This window comes from Uranotaenia lowii, chromosome 2, assembly GCF_029784155.1.
Source record: "Uranotaenia lowii strain MFRU-FL chromosome 2, ASM2978415v1, whole genome shotgun sequence".
Taxonomy (NCBI): domain Eukaryota; kingdom Metazoa; phylum Arthropoda; class Insecta; order Diptera; family Culicidae; genus Uranotaenia; species Uranotaenia lowii.
Window position 1 is genome coordinate 313,393,363 of NC_073692.1, and position 18,030 is coordinate 313,411,392.

Genomic DNA, 18,030 nt, shown 5'->3' on the forward strand with positions numbered 1-18,030 from the left:
AATTCAGGATTCAGATTCACAATTGGGATTCAGATTCAGATTCAGGTTCAGAATTCAGAATTCAGATGCAGAATTCATAATTCAAAATTCAAAACTCAAAATTAAGATTCAGAATTCAGATTCAGAATTCGAATTCAGATTCAGAATTCAGATTCAGAATTCATATTCAGAATTCATATTCAGAATTCATATTCAGAAATCAGATTCAGAATTCAGATTCAGAATTCAAAACTCAGATTCAGAATTCAGATTCAGAATTCAGATTCAGAATTCAGATTCAGAATTCAGATTCAGAATTCAGATTCAGAATTCAGATTCAGAATTCAGATTCAGAATTCAGAATCAGAATTCAGATTCAGAATTCAGATTCAGAATTCAGATTCAGAATTCAGATTCAGAATTCAGATTCAGAATTCAGATTCAGAATTCAGATTCAGAATTCAGATTCAGAATTCAGATTCAGAATTCAGATTCAGAATTCAGATTCAGAATTCAGATTCAGAATTCAGATTCAGAATTCAGATTCAGAATTCAGATTCAGAATTCAGATTCAGAATTCAGATTCAGAATTCAGATTCAGAATCCAGATTCAGAATTCAGATTCAGAATTCAGATTCAGAATTCAGATTCAGAATTCAGATTCAGAATTCAGATTCAGAATTCAGATTCAGAATTCAGATTCAGAATTCAGATTCAGAATTCAGATTCAGAATTCAGATTCAGAATTCAGATTCAGAATTCAGATTCAGAATTCAGATTTAGAATTCAGATTCAGAATTCAGATTCAGAATTCAGATTCAGAATTCAGATTCAGAATTCAGAATTCAGAATTCAGATTCAGAATTCAGATTCAGAATTCAGATTCAGAATTCAGATTCAGAATTCAGATTCAGAATTCAGATTCAGAATTCAGATTCAGAATTCAGATTCAGAATTCAGATTCAGAATTCAGATTCAGAATTCAGATTCAGAATTCAGATTCAGAATTCAGATTCAGAATTCAGATTCAGAATTCAGATTCAGAATTCAGATTCAGAATTCAGATTCAGAATTCAGATTCAGAATTCAGATTCAGAATTCAGATTCAGAATTCAGATTCAGAATTCAGATTCAGAATTCAGATTCAGAATTCAGATTCAGAATTCAGATTCAGAATTCAGATTCAGAATTCAGATTCAGAATTCAGATTCAGAATTCAGATTCAGAATTCAGATTCAGAATTCAGATTCAGAATTCAGATTCAGAATTAAGATTCAGAATTCAGATTCAGAATTCAGATTAAGAATTCAGATTAAGAATTCAGATTCAGAATTCAGATGCAGAATTCAGATTCAGAATTCAGATTCAGAATTCAGATTCAGAATTCAGATTCAGAATTCAGATTCAGAATTCAGATTCAGAATTCAGATTCAGAATTCAGATTCAGAATTCAGATTCAGAATTCAGATTCAGAATTCAGATTCAGAATTCAGATTCAGAATTCAGATTCAGAATTCAGATTCAGAAATCAGATTCAGAATTCAGATTCAGAATTCAGATTCAGAATTCAGATTCAGAATTCAGATTCAGAATTCAGATTCAGAATTCAGATTCAGAATTCAGATTCAGAATTCAGATTCAGAATTCAGATTCAGAATTCAGATTCAGAATTCAGATTCAGAATTCAGATTCAGAATTCAGATTCAGAATTCAGATTCAGAATTCAGATTCAGAATTCAGAATTCAGAATTCAGATTCAGAATTCAGATTCAGAATTCAGATTCAGAATTCAGATTCAGAATTCAGATTCAGAATTCAGATTCAGAATTCAGATTCAGAATTCAGATTCAGAATTCAGATTCAGAATTCAGATTCAGAATTCAGATTCAGAATTCAGATTCAGAATTCAGATTCAGAATTCAGATTCAGAATTCAGATTCAGAATTCAGATTCAGAATTCAGATTCAGAATTCAGATTAAGAATTCAGATTAAGAATTCAGATTAAGAATTCAGATTCAGAATTCAGATTCAGAATTCAGATTCAGAATTCAGATTCAGAATTCAGATTCAGAATTCAGATTCAGAATTCAGATTCAGAATTCAGATTCAGAATTCAGATTCAGAATTCAGATTCAGAATTCAGATTCAGAATTCAGATTCAGAATTCAGATTCAGAATTCAGATTCAGAATTCAGATTCAGAATTCAGATTCAGAATTCAGATTCAGAATTCAGATTCAGAATTCAGATTCAGAATTCAGATTCAGAATTCAGATTCAGAATTCAGATTCAGAATTCAGATTCAGAATTCAGATTCAGAATTCAGATTCAGAATTCAGATTCAGAATTCAGATTCAGAATTCAGATTCAGAATTCAGATTCAGAATTCAGATTCAGAATTCAGATTCAAAATTCAGATTCAGAATTCAGATTCAGAATTCAGATTCAGAATTCAGATTCAGAATTCAGATTCAGAATTCAGATTCAGAATTCAGATTCAGAATTCAGATTCAGAATTCAGATTCAGAATTCAGATTCAGAATTCAGATTCAGAATTCAGATTCAGAATTCAGATTCAGAATTCAGATTCAGAAATCAGATTCAGAATTCAGATTCAGAATTCAGATTCAGAATTCAGATTCAGAATTCAGATTCAGAATTCAGATTCAGAATTCAGATTCAGAATTCAGATTCAGAATTCAGATTCAGAATTCAGATTCAGAATTCAGATTCAGAATTCAGATTCAGAATTCAGATTCAGAATTCAGATTCAGAATTCAGATTCAGAATTCAGATTCAGAATTCAGATTCAGAATTCAGATTCAGAATTCAGATTCAGAATTCAGATTCAGAATTCAGATTCAGAATTCAGATTCAGAATTCAGATTCAGAATTCAGATTCAGAATTCAGATTCAGAATTCAGATTCAGAATTCAGATTCAGAATTCAGATTCAGAATTCAGATTCAGAATTCAGATTCAGAATTCAGATTCGGAATTCAGATTCAGAATTCAGATTCAGAATTCAGATTCAGAATTCAGATTCAGAATTCAGATTCAGAATTCAGATTCAGAATTCAGATTCAGAATTCAGATTCGGAATTCAGATTCAGAATTCAGATTCAGAATTCAGATTCAGAATTCAGATTCAGAATTCAGATTCAGAATTCAGATTCAGAATTCAGATTCAGAATTCAGATTCAGAATTCAGATTCGGAATTCAGATTCAGAATTCAGATTCAGAATTCAGATTCAGAATTCAGAATTCAGAATTCAGAATTCAGAATTCAGAATTCAGATTCAGAATTCAGAATTCAGAATTCAGAATTCAGAATTCAGAATTCAGAATTCAGAATTCAGATTCAGATTCAGATTTGAGATTCAGATTTGAGATTCAGATTTCAGATTACATCCAAATTTTGGATTCAGATTTTGAGTACTAGGTTCAGAATCAAAATTTTAAATTTTGTTTTTTTTCGCATTTTCACAGGGTTTGAATATAGAATTAAGATTCTTAAATCAACATTTGAACCTAGCTTGACTGTTTTTTTTCCTCTAATTTTTTAACAAACCTTAACAAGTGAGTAGAAATTGTTGTATGCTTCGCGGAGTCCGGGAGAATTTCTGTCGGCGGCGGCGCGTTCCGAAATCTGGACCCGTGTAATCTGTTAGATCCAACCGCACTCGGTAAAATTCCGCGAACAGCTTGCCTGTACCAAGTATAGATACCGGTAAACGAACGACCGACACTTGGCAAAGTGTTATGATGACATTTGGGCCGAAAAATGAACCGCCTATCTGAAGGGAATGAGGGCTTTCGGCATCAGCTGCACTTGATGCCCAGGGAGCTAAACTCTAAAGATATCTCCGGCGTAACGAACCTATCGGTATGACATTCCTGAACCCTGTAGCGTATCAAACTGTATCAATCCAGTAACATTTATCAGCGATTTAAGTACGTAAAAGGTGGGAGATGAAGCGTTTTTGTCATTCATGTCATTGTTATGGGTTTTTTTTTCAACTTACAAGCTAAGTACTTAAGCTAAGTAGTCGAAGACACATGGTTGCAGCGTGGATAAGCCCCGAAGGGAGACATTTTTTAAAGTGCCTCTATAGGAGCATGTCAAACGATTCACTTGTCTGAGTGGATTTACCCAGCAGCAGAACATAGCAGAAGCTATTGAAATTCTCTCATTACAATTATGTACGTCGTTGTTCGGACATTCGTTGACAAAGGATAGCTTGGAGACAGGCTTAGCGATAGTTCAGATTTGAACACTTAATATTCTGAGTTCATTTCTGAAATGGTTGGAAAATATCAATACTCCAGTAAACGGAAGCTCTTAGAAAGAATGATAAGGTACGCAAAAAGGATTCGACTTTCGATGAATCAAAGCTCAAACTTGCGATAGACTTGCGAAAAATCGCTGGACACTGATTGATTTTCGTTTTCTTAACAATCAAATTCATAGAGATCTGATGATACAATTTCTTTCACATTATTATCGATCAATATTAAAATCAATCAGTCTTAAGTTTGATAATCAATGTCAATGTTATGTTGAAAATATCTCACGCATAAAGCACTGTCAGCATTCATATGAATTCTTCATTCATCGATGACGTTTCCAGTTGAGACTTTTAAGAAGAATCATTACTCAGCTAAACCAAACTTTGAGCAGAGCATTGAATTTGGTAACTATCTTATCACACCGCAAATTGATAGCATCTTCATTGAAACGCCTCTCGCTTGACAAATCGTTTTTTTTACTTCTTATTGCCAATAGCTCCGCGAGCGTAATTAGGCTGACGTATTAATTTCCAATGCTGTTCCATTGTTCTATTCAACAGTTTTTTTTGTCATTTCCTATTCTGATTTGATAATTTGCCATTGATCTTTGTCACGTTTTATTATTACTTGAGCTCATATCACAAACAGAAAAAATATCTTATATTAGCGTTGTTGAGATGGTTTTTCGGCGTCATAATAAATTTGCATTTTTATTTTGGTGAATGGGCATTCATTTTCCGACGCAATTGAATATTTGTAAATATAACTTTTATAGCTCCATGGCCGTAGGAACGGGGGATGGGGGGGGGGGGGGGGGGGTGGAGGTAGTGGGTTTGGGGGAGGATCCAAAACTGTAAGAGAGATATTCTACTCTACACTCAAAATTTCAAATTCAGAACCAAATTATGATAAAAGAGTTAAGGTTTATCAAGAATTACCATCTAGACTGGAAACTTATGCCAAAACCTCAGAAACCCATCCCAAGTCCAAAATTCTGCAACACTTTTTCAAAATTTTCTCACTTGATCATCGAAGTTCCGGTCTGAATATTGAATTTCGTATTACATTAAACCCATTTCGAAGGTTCTGATTCCCTAACTCCCATAACAAAAATTGCTTTCTTTTTTTTCGTATTTCAGATTCTGTATCCTGTTCAGGTTTCTTGATTTTCAGTTCGAAAAATCACAAAAAATTATAAATGAAAAGCTGCTTTGAAATCCTGGTTCAAATTACGGTTTGCATTTTATGTCATATTTGCATCATGTTTTTCGAGATCATATACATTTTCAATATTTTGATAATAGTTTTCCGAATATAAAAAAGAGAAATTTGGTTTATTTTTAAATTCGAAGTTCTTGAAATTAATTCTTACACAAAATTAAAAAAATTAAAGCTTCGAAATGACAATCCAAAATTTAAAAGTAAGATTCAGATCTTAAATTTATATTTTTATTCTGATTCACAAAACAGATAAAAAAATTTTAACTGAGAAATGAGGGTGCTATATCTTGGCTGATAAAATTGTGATCTGGAATAAGATTCGAAAATCCTATATTTCGTACATTTCAGAAATATAATTCGGTAATTCGGTAATTCGGATACATATTCGAAGCGCAATTTTAGTATTCAGATTCAGAATTGAGATTCATAATTCAGAAAAAGGTTTAGTTTGTAAATATATTTTACAATCTTCATAAATTGTTTAGGAATTCAAGATTTCATGAACATAACCTATTAGGATATATTGACAGTTCTACACGAACACCACATTAGCAGGAGGCCTCAGCCCTAACCTCAAACCATGGAAGAACAGAACCGAGTTTTGAGAAGGGCGCACGATGAACGCGATTTTCCAGTACTAATATCGAAAAAATCGCCCTGTCGAAAACCGATACACAGGTGTTCGTGTTTTGATGTTTTGGGTGTTCAGGGCTGCCAAGTGCATTGATATTTGGAAAATGATTACATTTTTTTTAATTGCATTGTTATTGTAAAACATTTTTATCAGTACTGAGAATTTTCAACTTTCCCGTCGATTTCTATTCAAATGTCAAACGCATCATTCATCTAAACGAAATAACAACTTACTGTATCGCACACTTAAACGATGCAGCGAATTATGTTGATATGTTTAAAATAATCAGAGCATGTAGGCGATTATTTTTTTCAAAGTCAACATAGAAGGGGCTTTCATTAATGTATTTGTTTGTAACAGTGAACGACTTTGCATTCGTTTTGAAGTTAGAAACTACTCTTTTTTAATCTACCAAGCAGTACATAAAATATACATAAGTTGTTTTGAATTCACCTTGAAAATTCATTACACGCTCATTTTTATTTAAACATTTTCGGTTCAAGAATAACCATTTTATGGCTTTGGCCCAAAAACTGCCAATATGGTTATTTTTTAAGAATTTTTCCTTCTCGAATTTTAATCATTTTTGTAGTTCTTGAACATTAACCACAAAATGTTTGAATACTTTGGTTTTCCTATCGTAGCCATTTTGAAAATTGCCAATTAGCAGACAAACGCGTTTTTCAAAACTTCATTATTCCGCGTAACTGGGTCGTGTTCCAGATTAAATTGGTCCTTGTAATTTCGGAACACATCGAATCTGTTAGTGGTGATCAAAGGTAAATATTTTGATATTCGTCATCTAAAAATTGCAACCTCACAATAAACAAATCAAATTAAATTTCAGGACACCGATGAGATATGACCCCGCACGAAAAGGAGAACCCGGATTACACTCCCGGTAAGTTTTAACATTCCTTAAAATACTTTTGAATCCTTCCAAGGATGGAAAGGTTGGTTATCTAATAAAGTATTTTTGTTTTAGGTATTGGTGCGAAAATGCAAGATACTCTTCCGACTGTTTTTTCACCATCCGGGAGAAGCTGGAACGGGCTGGACTGCTTTGAAAACCCCCTCGTGAACGAACAGTACTGGAGACAATGATATTTTGACCATTTTTATCTACAAAATGTCACCAAGGTATATCCGGTATATCAAGGCACTTCCGGCGTTGTTCGGCACCGAAGGAGGCACCCGAGGAGAGGGGCCTTCGATGCTACCGGGTGTTTCAACTGTGTTTATCTAACGATCTTGCCTTAAAATCTAGTTATAGAGTATCATCTCGGTATGAATAAAATTTACTTGGGAAACAGAACATATCTAATTAAAAAATACAATTGTATCTTGTTGAGGCCAAGTGGATTTTTCGATTAACAGTGATAACTGTTTTAATATAGTGGATTGGTTTAAATAAAGATTTTAATGAAAATTTTACTAGAAACTCTTCCAAATCTGCAAATTACATAGCAGCTCTATAAAAAAACGATTAAAGAATAACCTTTTTTCAACTTCTCCGCTAGAATCCCATTCGGTTGAAAAATAACCATATTCGAACTTCTCCCCAAGAAGTCATTTTATGACTTCTCATGAAGAACTCATAAAATGACACTTCCCGGGAAAAGGTCAAAAATGGTTATTTTTGAAACATAAACGGTTTAATAATTTCAAGCGTGTAGCAAAAGATGGCTTATCTTTATCCATTTAGGGACGCCCCATAATTAATTCAAATGTTAAGCTGTTGATAGTTAAAAAATTTAATGAATTCAGAAATATTATAATCAGTTTAAAACAAGCAAATACTCATTTTAACAACGCACTTAGCATCACTGGTGAGGCCGCCAGCAAATCAAAATTTGAGGTTATGGCTGAGGCCAATTTTTCGCCAATACTATCGTCCGTATATACCCAAGGTTCTTAGATACACTAGGTTCTTCGACTTTCACAGTAAGTAGGCGAGGAGTGAGCGGGGCTCTCAATGAGTTTGTTTATTTTTTGCTCAGCTTTTCTGTGGTTTGTTGGTAAACAAACTTCATGAGTTCCGTATAGTTGCATAGCCTACATAGCCAAAATGGCTGAATCGGGAATTTGTTATTCGGGAACACCTCCTGAATATATACCCACCTTGTATATACCCTTATTGCGGACCAAATGCAAGATATCTCATTTTTTTCGCTTGCCAACAGTGTGCTACACTTCGAAGTATAATTCGAATGAACTGAATTTACGTGTTAAACTTTATTCGACAAAATTGAACACAACCTTTGCTGTTACTTAAAAATGCTAAATTTATTCCAGGGGTTTCTGAGATATAGAATGCCGAATTTCGGTGTTTCTCGTCATAGATTTTTTCGCGGGTCTAAATGTTTCAAGACTGCTTTTCAATTCAATTTCCAAATTTCCATTTTTTTTTAACACAATGAGTTTGTAAGCACAATTCAGCTAAAAATCATTAATATAAGGTAGAATTTGAGGTTTCTTGTTTTATCCGCAAAAAACAAATTATATTTTTAAAAAAATTATCTACAGGATTTTTATTATGGAATTGATTTATTGGTAAAAAAAGTTGGCATTTTATGTTTCAGAAATCAGAAGGCAAAATTCTGTTAATTTAATATAGATATTTGAGTATATGAAGTGTTGGGTTACATTTAGTAGAATAAGGTTTCATTAAAAGATTCATCAAATTTGTATTATGCTTTTTAATGGAGCATACTAGCGGCTAGCGAAAAAACGAGATATCTCGTTTTTGGTCCACAATGTGATGTTATTGCAGTTTTTTTTTACAGCCAAATTTCATACTAAAATCATTGTTTTGGTTCAAATTTGCATTAAGAAAAATCCGAAAATCTATTGATTTTTATCTCACTGTTTTTACAAATTTGATTTATTTTCATCAAAGGTTAAAATTTTTACATTTGAAAAATAATTTGGGGTTGTTTGATTTGAGTAGGTATAAAATAAGTTTTTTCTATGAAATGGAAGACTCTCCTAAAAAAAGCTTTTTTTATACACAAATCAACTAAGTTTGAACTACCAGACCTTTAAATCAATTTAAAGATTTGAACCATCGATGCTAATTTGGCTCACTTGTGAGTTTAGGACCAATTTTCTAAAGTTACTATTTAATACGATAACTTTTAATGTCAAAATACATTTGACTAATCATATAGTAGCAAACCTTATTTGTTTTAATTTTAGTATTCGTGCATTGTTGGGCAGAAAATCATAGGTAAAAATCAGTCACCAAAACCCCCCCATGAGTCTGTTCTTCCTACGGCCCTGTATAGCTCTATGAATCTTAGGAATTATGTTAACCCTTACACGTTAACCCCTTACACGTGATGGAAGCCATGAGACGAAAATAAATTTTGGACACCCACGTCGAAAATCCAACGTGGTTGGGTTTAAAAATCGCGCAATCATTAAAAATGGTCAAATAATCCGTGTGCAGCGTTCTCAAACGTTTCCGTGAGATGCATACTTTCGATCGGCAGGTTCACACCAAGCGTCATAGTAGAATTAAAGATCAGAAACTGCATTTGAAGGTGTTGAGAACGATTAAGGCAAACACAGGGTAGTCGGACTACGACATCGCCAAGAAATTCAACGCCGACCGGTGCACCGTCAGAAGGATTCGTCTACGCGAAAGAATACGATCCTATCGGGCCAGTAAGCACCCAAACCGGACATTGAAGCAGAATTCAGCAGCCAAAGGACGTGGGCAGCTTCCTGGCCAAAAATTTTATAAAGCCATTGGTCAGGGTGATGACCCGGCAAGTTCAGATTCGTTTTGCCGAAGTGCAAGAAAGTGTTTGATCTGCTAACTGGGCAGTGCCAAGGTATTTACAGCTGAGGACGAAAAACCCAGGTTTTGTGACAAACAAGACCATGGTTGGAGTCCATGGATGTACCTGAGAAAACGTATTCTTCCGTACATTAGATCTCACAATGGACCGGAAAGTTTTGGCCAGATTTAGCAAGCTGCCACTACAGTGGTGAATATGTTTTATTATTATTAAAACTCACCGAAAAACGTCGATAATTTTGAAGAACAAACAATCGTGGTGATAAATCCAAAACTCAATCGAACGTTGTAATACGGTTGCAACACTATACTTACGTGTACAATATAGTGGTTCGGACAAGCGAGGGCCAGCATATATTAGTCTTGGACGTATTAATCATTAACTCAATCCTTCCTACTTCGCGTTTCATTTTGCGGTAGGTATCCTCAACCGCCGCAGAGGATCTGCTGACTATATCAATGTCGTCGGAAAAGTAGATAAGCTCTTTGAATTACACCTTCTTGCACCACGTTGAACATCATCCATTGTCGCCTTGATCAGTTTGGTCGGCTTCCCGGAAAAGCAGGTTTTGTGCATGATTTTCCATAGCTCGTCACGGTTGATCGTGTCGTATGCGACTTTGAAGTCGATGAATAGATGGTGCGTAGGGACTCGGTGTTCTCGGTATTTTTTGAGGATTTGCCGTAATGCGAAGATCTGGTCCATCGTAGACCGTTCCTCCATGAAGCCAGCCAGATGACTTCCCACTATGTTTGTTTGTGACGGCGAAGTAGTATTCGGGAGAACACTTTGTAGGCGGCATTGAGAACAGTGATCGCTCGGTAGTCCTCACAGTCCAAATAGTCGTCCTTCTTGTAGATGGGAAATATTACTACCTCCTTTCACTCCTCCGGTAGCTGTACTGTGTCCCAGATCCGGACTATCAACCGGTGTAGGCAATCGGCCACCTTGCCCGGTCCCATGATGAGTTCAGCTGCGATGTTAACCTTCCCAGCCGACTTGTTGCTATTCACCTGGGGAATGGCTTTCTTAACATAACTCATCGTTGGGCTACACCGACGATCTACCTCCCCCCATCGTCATGGTCTCCTGAAATCACACCGTTCAGGTGTTCATCGAAGTGCTTCTTCTATCTTTTGATCAACTCACGATTGTCCGGCAGGATGCCCCCGTCCTTATCCCGGTACATTTTGGCTTGTGGCACGAAGCCTTTGTGGAATGCATTGAGTTTCCGATAGAATTATCGTGTTTCTTGGGAACGATGCAGCTACTCCAGCTCCTCGAGCTCCTCTTCCTCCAGGCGGCGCTTTTTCTCCTGGAAAATTCGGACTCGCTGCCTCTTCCGCTGTCGGTGATTTTCCACATTTCGACGGGTGCCTCTTTGCACTACTGCCACCCGCGCGGCTTTCTCTTCGTTCATCACTCTCCTACATTCTTCGGCGAACCAGTCGTTCCGTCGAGTTCGTTTCACATGCCGTTGATGGCTGTCTTGATGGTATCCCAATAGTCCTCGAGAGGGGCTTTGTCAAGCTCGCCCTCCGTCGGCAGCGCTGCTACGAGCGATTGCGCGTAGTCTGCTGCGACCTCAGTTTGCTTCAGTCATGCGATATTTTACCGAGGCGGGCGTCAGTTTCGTATGTTGTTCATTACGGAGAGTTTTTCGCGTATTTTCACCATCACCAGATAGTGGACTGACTCGATGTTGTCGCCTCGACAGAATCTGACGTCGATGACGTTCGAGAAGTGTCGGCTGTCTATCAAAATGTGGTCGATCTGTGATTGCGTTTGGTACGGTGATCTCCAGGTGTACTTGTGTGGGAGGCGGTGCTCGAATTTATAAGCCTGAGGCCGTATTCGTTGGTCAGATGGTGCGCGCTGACCCTTCCAATTGTCGTTTTGAATTCCTGCTACTGACCGACTTGAGCGTTAAAATCCCCGATGAGAACAAATGCACCACGAATTGTGTCTTTTTTAATACAAATTATCAAAGCTATTAAAACTAACAGGTTAGAATTGATAATGCAAACTTTAATCATTTGAAAGTTCTAAGAATACTGACAGGAAGGTTTGCCAACATTTTTTTTTTTCAAAAATCAGGGAACTGGTGAAATAAAAATCAGGCAAAACCAGGCTACGATAAAGTAACGGAAATTTCGCTAAAAGTGATGACTTTTTTTTGGTCACCGCTCCTCTTTTAAGCCATAATTCTACTAAATCAAAGCAATCGAAAGATTCCTTTTAATTCCCTTTATTCAATAAGAGTTCAAGGGAATCTTTCGATTGCTTTGATTCAGTAACATTTCCGCTTTTTCACTTCAGCAATGGTACCTATTCCAGTTCCTTACTATCCATTTTTCATCACATTTGCAAAAATCAAGCAAAATCAGGCATATTCAATGGCTTATCAGGTTGTCAGACAGGGCCTCGAAAAATCAGGCAATACCTGAAAAATTAGACATATTGGCATCTCTGCTGACCTGCTGAACCTACGTCAGTTAATGAGGCGTCACAATCAATGTCGACTCGTTGAGGCGCGTTAGATTCCGCAGATTCTAGCGCTAGACAGTCACCAGACGAAAAGTTGATATTTCCACGGTAACACTGTCGGTTTGTTGTTTGGGTGGGTATTGATATAATTCTGCGTGGCTTAACGCAAACAAAAAGTGAGTATGACACTGTTGATGTAGCGCTTTTTGCCTATTTCACATTGGAAGTTGACGTGCTTTTAAATGAATTTAAATAAATTTAGTTGAAAAAATAATGAGAAAGCAGTTGTCTCCTGGGCTGATGTCCGTGAGTTCGAGTCCAAGAGTAAACAGCGAAAAAGTTTTCTCCTTGAGTCAGTGAAAAGCTAAGCGGCTTAGTTTAAGCCTGGCCAAATGGTTAAAATTTCTTCCAGTCCAAATGCAGGTCAGAATTTTGGCAGCGTCTGTTAAAATGAATGATGAATGAGCGTCAATATTTAATTCTTGTTTTAGTTAGTGAATGTAATTCTTTCGGATTCGAAAAGCTTTTCTTTTAATATGGCGACCGTCAAAAGTGTGTTGAACAAGGGCCAGTATGGTCGTACGTTGCTTTAAAGGTCATTTTAATGATGATGATAGGAAACTGGATGTAAATATTACCCTATGCCTTGAATGTATAAAACAATATAAGATTTAGATTATTGTAGATTTTATATTGTGCGAAAAAAATTGTCGAGTTTTACGCATACATATGTTCTGTGATTTAATTTCAAGGCGCCATTTATTGTTGTGATTTATTTTAGCACATTCTCCTAATGAAATTGACTCCTGAACTTCAAAAGTGTTTTGAAAAGTCATCTCACACGTGAAACGCTATTTTCTTGAGTACTCCACCCCACCATTCATTTCTCTTCCAAGCCCACGCTGTTATCTTACTTTTATGCAATTTGATGCGCCGTTCGATAACGTCAATCAAAATAATGTCATTATGGTTATGCCAAAATAATAAGGGTAATCTCTAAAGGTTCCGGAATGTTAAAACTGTAGATAATGTTTACATTTTTCCCGGTCTATAGTATGGTTTGGTGTTAACACGTAGTTTCCTGTAACAAACATGCGGTAGAGCGCTGCACACTTGAAACCTCTAGGTTGTGACACTCAGTTTCCCACGCGTTTCAATAGCGCAGCTCGTCGTCGTCTAGTGGTGTTAATCTGGTTGAGCCACGCGCTTTTCTCAATCTTTTTTCCACTCGGTACTACGCGATGATCTGATTGATTGCGTTACAGTATTTTGGAGCTTACGCACCCCCTGTTGATAGCTATTCTATAGGGTGTTTTAACACTGACGTAAGTATTTAGTAGATACTCGGAATATCGCTTGGAGAATGGGCCAAACTGGTTAGAACCAGTAAGTAAGTCAGTCAGTCAAGGGTATAGGGAGGGGTATCTTGATTGATTCCGATCGGATTAGAATGTTTGATAGAACGGCGATAAATCAAGCGTAAGTCGATCAAATAGAGGAGCCGGATTGTATGAAACAGTGTTAAAAGTCTGGTAGGTGTTTCCTTCGGCTTTGTTCTAACAATAACCGACTAAAACGCGGGTGTTTTTTCGTTATGATTGAAAATATACTACAAATACATTTTACTATTTCAGAAAACTTCTCGTAATGTATGTATGTACCTACAAATACACTTATAATGGGAGCTTATAGACTGATCCTAGACAAATGTTAACGTTTCATTAAAATCTCCAAATTTGAACAACTTGGCTTAAATGGAAATTTCCATTCAGCAAAAAAAAGGTCCAATTCCATTCATAAAGTCCTCTTACGATGCCGACGGAGGCGTGGTTCAGCTTTACCTACGTATGCAGAATGCATAAAAAAAAGAGGAAACCCCTTACAATAATCACCATAATCACATGCAATTTGACGACCGATCCTCTCGATCTCCCTTATGAGTAGATCCTTCTGATGAACGACGTGGGGCGCTCTGTCGCAAATCGTCAAAGGGACAAAGTATAAAGTCATCACAAAAAAAATCATCGAGACTTTCCGAAAGGGCCAAAAACCGGACTGAACCAGATTCGAATTGGCTGCCTGATGCAGTTCTCATTTGCAAGATATCACTTCTGCTACCTCTCATCAGGCCGCCAGAATTTGCTGTCTCATTCTTAAGAGTTGATGTTGCAGCAAAATTGACCAATCAACAGGTTGCGCAGACATCGTCCGTTCAATGAATGGACTGGACAATTGTAATTTCCTTCTGCCAACGTACCTTAATGACCCGAGGGAATACTGTCTTGATGTCTCGAAATTGACTGATCAACGGTTGCAGGTTGTACACATGAAATGTGTGTCCGATCGGTGTATTTTGTGTAAGGCTATGATCATTTAGTATCCGGGCACTTTATTTCGGTGATAGCTACGTTACTAGAGCTCGGATTTGCAAAACTTTAGTAGCGTTGTGTTGGTTATGAAAAGGATTATCTTGCCTATTTTTGATAGATTTTTAAGTTAACGTATGTTTGAGATTTTTATGATGCAAAAAGACATGTAAGAATAATTTTGCAAAAATTTGCTCCTTTTACGCATTTTGCGCCTCGAAAATGCTTCATTGTTGACTTGAAAGTTCATGAGCTGTTGATTTTTTCTAATTTTTTTTTCGGACCAAATGGTTAAGAAGTATAAGGAGCCACTCTAGGATCCACACGAAGTTCAAACCAACCATCGGACTGCAACCTTTGATCTTAAATATGGTTAAAAGTCTATGGTTATTAGGGATAACTGAATGCAGACTCCTTAAATAATGCAAATAATCCATTTCCGGCAGGCAAAAAGTGTTGCCTGACTAATAGACACCAAGTAAATAACTAATAATGATCAGTTCCTAAGATCGCAACCTGTGCATCCGGTTTTTACGCAATATGACAGATGTGTTCTGATGGACAAAAAAATTTATGTTAAAACCGGATTTAAGAGATAAAATTCTTCGAGATGTCTACTCATAAAAAGGTTCCAACCAGATTCCAATTACTTTTTCCAGGTGAGTTTGTGTAAAATATCATGATTTTGCAAAGGTTTTGCTTCTGTGGTGAAAAATATAAATCAATACATGACTGAGAAAAGTGTGCAAAGATAAAAAAGAGATTGTATGAAAAAGTTAGAGTATTTCTTGAAATCATTGATAAATATTTTTTTTTTATATTTTTACATTAAATGTCATAACAACACCTTCATTTCCTCCATAGAAAGTTTTTTGATTAAATGAATAATTTTTAAAATACACACGTTTGTAACTGCCCGGATTCGGCGGATTCTAAATGATCATAGCCTTGGGTAGTAAGTTGGGTTGAATTAGATCTTGTGTTCTTGTTGCTTTGGTTAATCAAACAAGTATTTGTTGGTTAGCATATTAAGAGGGAAGGTTTGTCGATTGCATTTTAAAACTTAATCAAAAAAAAAATTCTTAAAATTGAATATATGAATACATGTAGGGTTTTTTTTAAAAAGGAAATATGATTCCGTTCGCTTGATTAATTCTCAAGTTATGAAAAACACATTCCATTGGGGCCCCTTCCCATGTAACGGAAGAAGGGCTCAAATAATTCATAGTAGGGCCATTTCTCGTTCCCTAATCCTTTTCCATGTAAAATTGGCTACCGTTTTTTAGATAAGTGCTCGAGTTGTACGAAAAATTGTATGAGAACCTCCCTCCTCCCTTCCTATATCCCCAATGGAAGAATCGAGGGGTTTTAAATAATCAACTGCCATGCCAAATTTAGATTAATTTTCTTGAAAACTTCTTTAGGCTGAAATAAATATCAATTATTTCTTTTGTAACACCCCCCGCCCTCCCTTCAAAATTTCCAAAAAACCTGAAAGGGGAAATAAATAAAGTTTCAAGTATTTTATGTAAATTTCGATTAAAAAAAATCAAAAATCCGAAGTATTACAAGTCCAAAAAAAAAATGTGGAAGACGGAAATTATTTCATCTTTTGTATTTTTGATTTTATTGAATTTTTCGATAAAAAATATTTGGTTCATAGGTTTTGTGCAATCATATCGTATGCAATTTTGTTGCATACAAGGTTCTATGAAGTTTATTCCAATTAATTTGTTTTTCGCTTTATTTTTTTATTATCCCCCTCCCCCTTGCGGTGTTCCAACTTCGAGTGACAAAAGAATGATTTTAAATTTGTTCCGGCCTTATACATAAAATTAAAAAAGGGCCCCTTCATCTTTCCTATCTCCCCGTTGGAAAGAAGGAAGGATACCAAAGATCTAGGGGAACATTTATCGTACCTTTATACCCTTCCATGCCAATGCCTGGGGTAAGTGTGAACGGCTTTAAAAGGACTTGATGTTTACACATTTTTTTCAATTTGTACTTGTTTGTTCTGTGTTTTTGACAAAATCGGATCTCGTTTGTTGCAACATAAGTTACACACAATAATTATTGAAAGATGCCTTACTAATTGTACCATAAAATTTTTTTTTCAAAATTTTGGACGGTTCGAGCAATAAAATAACGTATTCAATCAAGAAATCACAATTTTTTTGAAAATTTCCTGAGAAATCAAAGGGAAAATCTACCGTCCACACTTACCCCATAAAGCGGGGTAAGTGAAGACACCAGCAGTCCATTACAATTTACGTGATAACTTTTCTAGTTTTGCTTCTATCGAGCTCATCTCTTCAGCGTCTGTAAACAACAACAACATTAAAGTTGAACTATACGAAAAACCTTCCACACTTACCCCGGTGTACCTTATACCAAACAACTTTGTTTTGAAATAGCCGACGTTTCGACTAGTTTTGGTGGTCTTTTTAAATTCTAACGTTGATGTGCAGTGGGACCGTAGAAAAACGGATGAAAATTATTCCATTTTATTCGTGTAAAAATACGAGCAGCCAATTCTGGACTCCTAACCGTTGGATAAAAACGACACTGACAAGAACAACAGACTGATAATTCCCTTGAAAAAGATCACCAAAACTGGTCGAAACGTCGGGTATTTCAAAACAAAGTTGTTTGATATACTAAAATGACCGAAAAAGCCAAAAATATTTAATGAACAACATCCGGTCGTAAAATAGAAACAAATTCTATGGAACCTTGGCAACAAAATCAAACGAAAAAAAAAACTCAAAATTGGAACGAAAATCCCTCCCACGACCTCAATACATTCCTTCAGTCAGTTGCGAATAGCTTCGACGATGCTCGTTCGCACTTTTTCCGTAAATGTCGTTCTACACCCTATCAGCGCCATTTTTAGGTATACACCTGTGAGTTTGGCAGGCGAGTATTCTTGACCCTAAAGCGAAAAAAGCTAGAAAAAACTTTTTGCAATGAAAATTGTTGATTTTACGGAATTCGTTAAGCTCCAAGTCTTCTGAAGCTGTGAATCCATCTGGACCGAAGTGCTGAGTAGTACACGGCTTCAGTAAATCACGGCGGATCCGATGCGGAGTTTTTAGCAGTATTTTTCTTGAAGTTACACTCAAAAAACAGCACAGGGGTCCTTCCAGGGACACAGGTTTGATCTGTTTCACGGAAAAAAACCGGAAAATTTTTGAGGAAATTTAATTTGGCTGTAGAATGCTTCAGCTGGCCCTAGTTGAGCAATTGG

At 36.1% G+C, this 18,030-nt stretch overlaps 1 protein-coding gene across 2 annotated transcripts in view; it reads right to left on the reverse strand.

Annotated features, from left to right (window-relative positions):
• Positions 1–18,030, reverse strand: part of LOC129748066 (proton-coupled amino acid transporter-like protein pathetic) — an 80,232-nt gene that overhangs the window by 39,308 nt on the left and 22,894 nt on the right. The window contains exon 1 of one of the 2 annotated variants that reach the window (XM_055742534.1): positions 3,551–3,699. The exons of the other annotated variant lie outside the window; for it this stretch is intronic. The gene's annotated coding sequence lies outside the window, so the exon portion shown is untranslated. Of the gene's footprint in view, positions 1–3,550; positions 3,700–18,030 lie in introns of those variants that run through there. 2 annotated transcript variants of the gene reach the window in all.